Here is an 8,090-nt window from a genome sequence, read left to right as displayed (position 1 = left end):
TTTTCTCAGGAATGAGCATTGGACTTTATCAAATGCCTTTTCTGTGCCAATTGAGATGATCATATGATTCTTTTGTTCTATTTATGTGCTAGATGACATTGATTGATTTTCTAATACTGAGCCATCTTTGCATACCTGGTAAGAATCTGCTTGGTTGTGATGTATTATATTTTTTATATAATGCTGAATTCTATTGGCTAGAATTTTGTTGAGAATTTCTGCTTCTATATTCGTGAGAGATATTGGTCAGTAATTTTTTTTTTTTCTTTTGGTGTCTTTGCCTGGATTTGGTAACATGGTTATGCTGTCTTCATAGAAGGAGTTCAGGAGTATTCCTTCATTTTCTATGTTCTGAAATAGTTTGAGTAGTACTGGTGTGAGCTCTTCTCTGAATGTTTGGTAGAATTCTCCAGTGAAGCTGTCTGGGCCAAGGTTTTGTTTTTTTTGTTGTTGTTGGAAGTTTTTTTTGTTTGTTTTTTTATTACCTCTCCAATTGCTTCTCTTGCTATGAGTTTGTTCAGATTTTTTATCTCAGTTTGTGTTAGTTTAGATAGGTAGTGTGTTTCTGGAAATTAGTCTATTTCCTCTAGGTCCTCAAATTTGTTGGAATGCAATTTTTCATAGTATTCTGTTATGATCTTTTATTTCAGTTGGGTCTTTTCTAATGTCCATCATCTCACTTCTTATTCATGTTACTTAACTCCTTTCCTGTTTTTCTTTTATCAGTTTGGCCAGTGTTTTGTCAATTTTATTGATCTTTTCAAAGAACTACCTTTAGGTCTTGTTGAGAACTCATGGTTTAGACTAAAAATTCTGCCAGTTTTGAGGGCTCAATAATGGTACTGGCTCAAGGACATCATCTTTGTGTTAGTCGGGGTTCACTAGAGAAGTAAAATCAGTGAAACATGTATAGATATATAAATATAGAGATTTACTTCAAGGAAATGGCTCACACAATTGGGGTGGCTGACAAGTCCCAAATACGCGGGTCAGACGAAAGGCTGACAACTTCTGCTGGCTTGGGTGGTTGCAGAGGCCAACAAACCCAAAACCTGCAGGCCAGGTGACAGGCTGGAATCCTCTGCTGGCTTATGTCCCAGGAATAAGGGTCAGACACTGAGAAAATTTCAGAATTGGAAAGAGAGTGAGCTGTGACAGAACATTCATTTATATGATGAATGCAGGCCACACCCCCAAGAAAACTCCTCTTTCAGTTAACTGGCTGCTCACATCAGATAACAAATGAGAGGTAATACATAGTGTCTGCCAAACCACTGAGAACTATAGCCTAGCCAAGTTGACACATACAGTAACTAACTATCACAGTTCACCCTTTGTCAACATTGCACCTATACACATTTCCTTAAACCAAGCATAATTTCTGAATAAAAACTGTTATAAAGTCATAATTGCACCTAACATGAAACAACATGCACACAACTGAAAATGCACTAGCCCTGTTTACGTCTTATATTTTATAATGAATAATAAGATAAGGAAGGGGAAAAAACAAACTTATTGACTAAATATACATATCTATGTACATATACATGTAAAAAACAAGGAACAAGTACTCTTAAGAGTTGTAGCCCTCATTTCTGAAACCAATCAAATGATCGTAGCTGGTAGATAGAACTACCTTCTTCTACCATCCGTTCCATATTCCCTTTGCCCTCAGCAAGCACCTCAGTGGTTCTTTTCCTGGTGTGTTGACCTTCATTTCTGCAGTGTCTGGGCCATTAGTAGTCATGTCAGAATAGGGTTGCTCTAATTTTCCATTGATTTTAATCACAGGGGGTGGTAATACTAAGAAACACCCTAAGGGATCTCCTGTATTCCAGACATACTCTTCTTTACCTCCAGTATGTAATATCAATACTATTTTACCTTGGTAATCAGGATCAATCAAACCAGCCAATATGATAGCTCCCTTCTTTGCCTGTTGATCCAGAGGCATAAGAAGAACAAAGTAGTCAGGTGGCATTCGTAATTTCTAGTTCAAAGAAATCAGAGCTGTGTCTCTAGGTGGGAACATTCTTTTGGAACTAAGACCTCTAGACTTGCAGATCATAGGGTTGCAGGGACAGGAAGCAAAGTATTACAAGTGGGTCACTAGGGGTAATAGTGAGTGATGCTATTTCCATTTCCACCCCTTGATTCCTGGACCCGAGAATCCTGATATGAGAGAAACAGCATCATTTATTGGATGCTGGTTTAGAGTACATATAGCCTCCTAGAGAACATTGCCTCAGCCCTGCAAGGTATTGCCACCTTGCTGGCACCATAATTATGACTTTAAAAGGCAATTCCATCATTTTATCAAGCCAGCTGCTTCAGGATGCTGGGAAACATGGTAAGAACAGTGAATTCCATGAGCATGGGCCCATTGCTGCATGTCATTTACTGTGAAGTGAGTTCCTTCATCTAAGACAATGCTGTGTGAGATGCCATGATGGAGAATAAGGGATTCTGAAAGTTCACAGATGGTAGTTTTGTCAGAAACATTGTATACAGGGAAGGCATATTGGTATCTAGAGTCAACGTCTATCCCAGTAAGAACAAAACACTGCCCTTTCTATGATAGAAGTGATCCCATGTAATCAACGTACCACCAGGTTGCTTCTGATCACCCCAAGGAGTAGTGCTATATTGAGAACTCAGTATTGGTCTCTGCTGCTGGCAGTTTGGTCACTCAGCAGTATCTGTAGCCAAGTCTGCTTTGGTGAGTAGAAGTCCATGTTGCTGTGCCCATGCATAACCTCCATTCCTACCACCATGGCCACTTTGTTCATAAGCTCTTTGAGTAATGACAGGAGTGACTGGGGAAAGAGGCTGACTGGTATCCACAGAATGCATAATCCTATTCACTTGATTGTTAAAACCATTCTCTGCTGAGGTCACCCTCTGGTGAACATTCACATAAGACACAAATATCTTTACTTCTTTGGCTCATTCAGAGATGTCTATCCACATACCTGTTCCCCATAAATCCTTGTCTCCAATTTTACAATCATATGACTTCCAAGTCCTTGACCATCCAGGCAAACTATTGGCCACAACCCATGAATTAGTTTACAGTCATATATCTGGCCATTTCTCCTTTCAAGCAAAAGGAAGAACCAGGTGCACTGCTCACGGTTCTGCCCACTGGGAGGATATTTCTTCACCACTGTCCTTCAGCAGGATCCCAGAAAGGGGCTGCAGTGCTACTTTTGAGTAGTGCCTGCATATTGTGCAGAACCACCTGTAAACCAGGCATAAGGTTTCTCTTCCTCAGTCAAGTGATCATAAGGAACTCCTTTGAGGCCTTAGGTGCAGCCTGGGAGAAGGAAGGTAATGGACAGAAGTGGGGACCATGAATATTTGGGCCACTTGCTCATGCATCTTACTTGTGCCTTCAGGTCCCACTCGAGCCCAATATTGCATGTATCACCTCTATTTAATAATGGAGTGTTGCTGTGCACGTCTGACTTTATGACTTCGTGGGTCAGACAACACCCATTTCGTGATGGGCATTCCATGCCACACGGTAACTTGGGAAATCATGTTTAAGTCTCTACTAAGGCCCAGTAACAAGCCTAAAACTATTTCTCAAAAGGAGAATAGTTATCTGCAGAGGATAGCAGGGCTATGCTCCAATATCTGTAGACTTTGCACTGTGATTCATCAATAGGTGCCTCCCAAAGACTCTAAACAGTATCTCTGTCTGCCGCTGACACTTCAAGAACTTTTGGATCAGCCAGATCATATGGTCCAATTGGAACAGCAGTTTTCACAGAAGCCTGGAACTGTTACAGAGCCTTCTCTTTTTCGGGTCCCACTCGTAACTAGTAGCGTTTTGAGTCCCTTGATAAATAGCTCAGATTAGCACATCCAAACAAGGGATATATTGCCTCTAAAATCCAAAGAGGCCCACCAGGCATTGTGCTTCCTTTTCAGTTGTAGGAGAGTCTAGATGCAACAACTTACCCTTCACATTAGAAGGAATACCTTAACATGTCCCAAACCACTGGATCCCTCAAAATTTTGTTGAGCTGCAAGGTGCCTTGAATTTTTATTAGGCTAATATCCCACCGTCAAGCACACAAATGTCTTACCAAGAAGTATAAAGTCATTGTTATGTCTTCCTTACTAGGTCTAATCAGCATAACATCATCAATCTGGTGGACCAGTGTGATGTCTTGTGGAAGGGAAATGCAATCAAGTTCCCTGCGAACTAATTATTACACGAGACTGGAGAGTTGATACACCTTTGAGGTAGGACCGGAAAGATGTATTGCTAGTCTTGGCGGTTGAAGGCAAACTGCCTCTGGTGGGTCTTTGAAACAGGGATGGAGCAAAAGGTATTGGCCAGATCAAGGGCTGCATACTAGGTTCAAGGAGATGTATTAATGGTAGTGAAACCAAATGTGGAACAGCAGCTGTGATTGGAGTCACCACCTGGTTAAGTTTACAATAATCTACTGTTATTCTCCAAGACCCATCCATTTTTTGTATAGGACACATAGATTAATTGAATGAGGATGTTGTGGGAATCACCACCCCTGCACCCTTCAGGTCCCTGATGGTCACACTAATCTCTGCAATACCTTCAGGACTGTGGGCATTACTTTTGTTTTTTTATTTTCCTAGGTAACTTCCACTTAGCCTTGTCTAGCCAGACTTGAGAAGCAATTCAGGAACCCCATCCTTAAGATACGGTTCATCTAGAACTCTCTCAGTACCAAATGTTTTAGTCTGGGTTTTCTAGAGAAGCAAAGCCAGTGAAACTTATATAGATACATGTAGAGAGATTTACTTCAAGGAAATGGCTGACACGATCGTGAGGAAACGGCTCATGCAATTTGGGGGTTAGCAAGTCCCAAATCCGTGGGTCAGATGACAGGCTGACAACCCAGGCTGGCTCACATGGTTATTGGGCTGATGAACCCAAAACCTGCAGGCCGGGCACCAGGTTGTATGCCTCTGCTGGCTCATGAGGTTGCGGGGGTTTGCAAATTCAAAACCTGCAAGGTCAGGAGATGGACTGGAGGACTCTTCCAGCTTATGTCCCAAAAGCCAGGAATGAGGATCAGACACAAAGATTGCAGGATCGAAAAGAGAGGGAGCTTTGCCAGAACGTTTGTTTATATCATGGATGCAGGCCACAACACAAGGAAACTCCTCTTCCAACTGACTGGCTGCTCATATCAGATCACAAATGGAAGGTAATATGTAGTACTGGCAAAGCACTGAGAATTATAGGCTAGCCAAGTAGACATATAACATTAACCATCACAAGGATACCACCTTCACGTTGAGTATTCTCTAAAGCATCAGAGAATGTGAATAAGGTTGATAATCAACACATTAAACAAAGCATCAGGAATAAGTTGGTATCTGACAGGTAGAAAAGTTAAATAATACTTATAAGAAACAAAGAAAACAGATAAAAATGCCAAAATATAATTTTAAAATCTAGTTGAAGGGACTTCTGATTTCATCCATGTTGGAGTTACTGGTACTGGACAATCCCTTTCACTCTAAACTAACGTCAAAATGAAAAACAAAAAAAAAGAAATGACTATTTTCAGTCACTGGATAACACACAGCACATTACGTCTGAAACCTATACACTGAAAACTACAAATCATTGTATGAGAAATTATATAAAACATAAATAAATGGAATGCATACTGTGCTCATGGAATGAAAAGCTCAAAGTGGTGAAGTTGCATTTTTTTTGCATTTATGCTATAGATTTAGCACAATCCCACTCAAAATCAAAATTAAAATCAAAAGTGGCAAGCTGATTAAAAAATTCAAAGGATCTAGAGTAATTGAATCAGTCTTCAAAACAGAAAAACAAATTGAGTAGCACCACTACCAGATTAAAATTTTCATATATAGCTACATTAATGAAGAGAGAAATAGATCAAGAGAACAGAATAGAGAATTCAGAAATATATTTACATGATCAACTGATTTTCAACAAAGATACCCAAACAATTCTAAGGGGGAAAAGAAAGTCTTTTAAAAAATAGTGCTATAAAAACTGGCTATCCAAGGGAGAGGAAAATGAACCTTGATCCATACTTCACATGGACACAAAAATTTATTTGAAACATGTAATAGTCCTAAATAGAAAAGTTAAAAAATGTAATACTTCTTGAAGAAACTGAGGTAGAATATATTTGCAGCCTTAGGGTAGGCAACAATTTATTAGCCAAGACACAGAAAACACTAACCACAAAAGTTAAAAAAATAATTAGGCTTCCTCAAAATATATTTTTTTTAAAACTTTTCCAATGGCGTTGTTAAGAAAATGAATAGCAAAGCCACAGTCTTGGAGATATTATTAATACATGTTCTGATAAATGACTTATATCAAGGATACATAAAATACTTCTGAAAATTAGAATGAAAAACAAACAATCCAATAAAATATGCAGAAAATCTTGAACAATCACTTTATAAAGAAAGACGTTTAAAAAAATTATATACAGATGTCCAATAATCCCATGAGAAAGTGTTCAACATCATTTTTTGCTAAGGAAATTCAAATGAATACCACAGTGAGATAATGTTCTACATGCCATAGAATGGAGAAAATTAAAAAGTCCAACTTTGGTGAGGCTTGGAGCAACCAGGACTCCCATGTATTTCTGATGGGAATTCAAAATGGTACAACAACTTTGGAAATACTTTTGGCAGTTTCTTATGAGGTTAGACATATATCTATACTACAAACTAGGAATTTAACTTCCTAGATATCTACTCGAGATAAATGGGCTGAAAATACTGTAAACATAGATGTTTCTAGCAACTTTATTTTTAGTAGACCCAAACTGGAAACAACATATTCTCTGTCTAAACAGGAGAATGGATAAACTAAGTGTGGTAAATTTATACAAAGTAATTCTACTCACCAATATATGTAAATTATTAATATATTCAAAAGTATGTCTGGATCTCAAAAATACTATGCTCAGTAAAAGAAGTAGATCCAAAGTAATACATGTTGTGTTATCCTATTTATATAAAGTTCTAGAGCAAGCAAAAGCAAACATTAGTGAAAAAAGTCTGATCAGAAAAAAATCTAAGGCGCAGTAAAAATTCATTGACTCAGTCATTCAACAAGTATTTATTGCATACTAACTATATGCTAGATAGTCTTATAGAATTATAATGAAGAAAAGCAAATCTCTTCATCTTCATGGATCTTACATTCCAGAATGGAAGACAAGAAAGTAATTTTTTTTTTTTTTTTAAGTAAAATGTGTAGTATGTGAAACCAGTATGTGGCAAGTGCCATGGAGGAAAGATTACGAGGGCATGTTGAGAAGGCCTGTTTGAGAACAGTAACTGCCAGGGAGTGAGAAAGTAGAGTAAAAAGCTTTGCTTATAAGAAAGAAACACATTTTAGGCAAAGGGACAAGCAAGTGCAAAGTCTGTGATGTCAGTGCATAGCTGGCTTGTTGGAGGAACAGTAACAAAGCCAATGTGGCTTGAGTTGACGAAAAGGAAAGGAATAGTAAATCAAATCAGAGCGGGCAGGCGAGGAGAGGGAGAGCAGATCCTATAGGGCCTTACTCTAGGCTTTCACTCTGCATTGAAAGATGTTAAGGTTTTGAAGCAGAGATGCACTATGATCTGATTTACTTTTTGTTTGTTTGTTTTTTAAGATTTGTTCCTCGTTTTGAGAATAGGTGTTAAGTCCTAAAGACAGAAGCAGGAAGTTCTACTGAGAGATCATTGCAACAATCCAGGCAGAAGCGGAGTGGTAAATTATAGACAGATTCTGGACAACTTTTTTTTTTTTTTCTTTTTTTTAATATTTTATTGTACTTCAGGTGAAGGCTTACAGAACAAATAGTTTCTCATGTAACAATAGTACACATGCCGTTTTATGACATTGGTTAACAACCCGACAACATTTTAACCCTCTAAATTCTCAACTTTCCTTTTTTTTTTTTGGTGAAAATACACATAGCCAAAGATACACCATTTCAAAAATTTTTACATACACATTTAAGTGACATTGACTACGCTCTTCTAATTGTGCTGTTATTCTCACTTAAGATGAAGGTTTACAGGACAAAATAGCCTCC

General features: G+C 38.3%; 1 pseudogene; it reads right to left on the bottom strand.

Annotated features, from left to right (window-relative positions):
- Window positions 1–2,007: 2,007 nt before the first annotated feature.
- Window positions 2,008–8,090, bottom strand: part of LOC111820906 (uncharacterized) — a 23,668-nt pseudogene continuing 17,585 nt past the window's right edge.

This window comes from Trichechus manatus, unplaced genomic scaffold (assembly GCF_000243295.1).
Source record: "Trichechus manatus latirostris isolate Lorelei unplaced genomic scaffold, TriManLat1.0 scaffold00055, whole genome shotgun sequence".
NCBI classification, from domain to species: Eukaryota; Metazoa; Chordata; class Mammalia; order Sirenia; family Trichechidae; genus Trichechus; species Trichechus manatus.
This window is presented reverse-complemented; position numbering and strand designations above follow the sequence as displayed.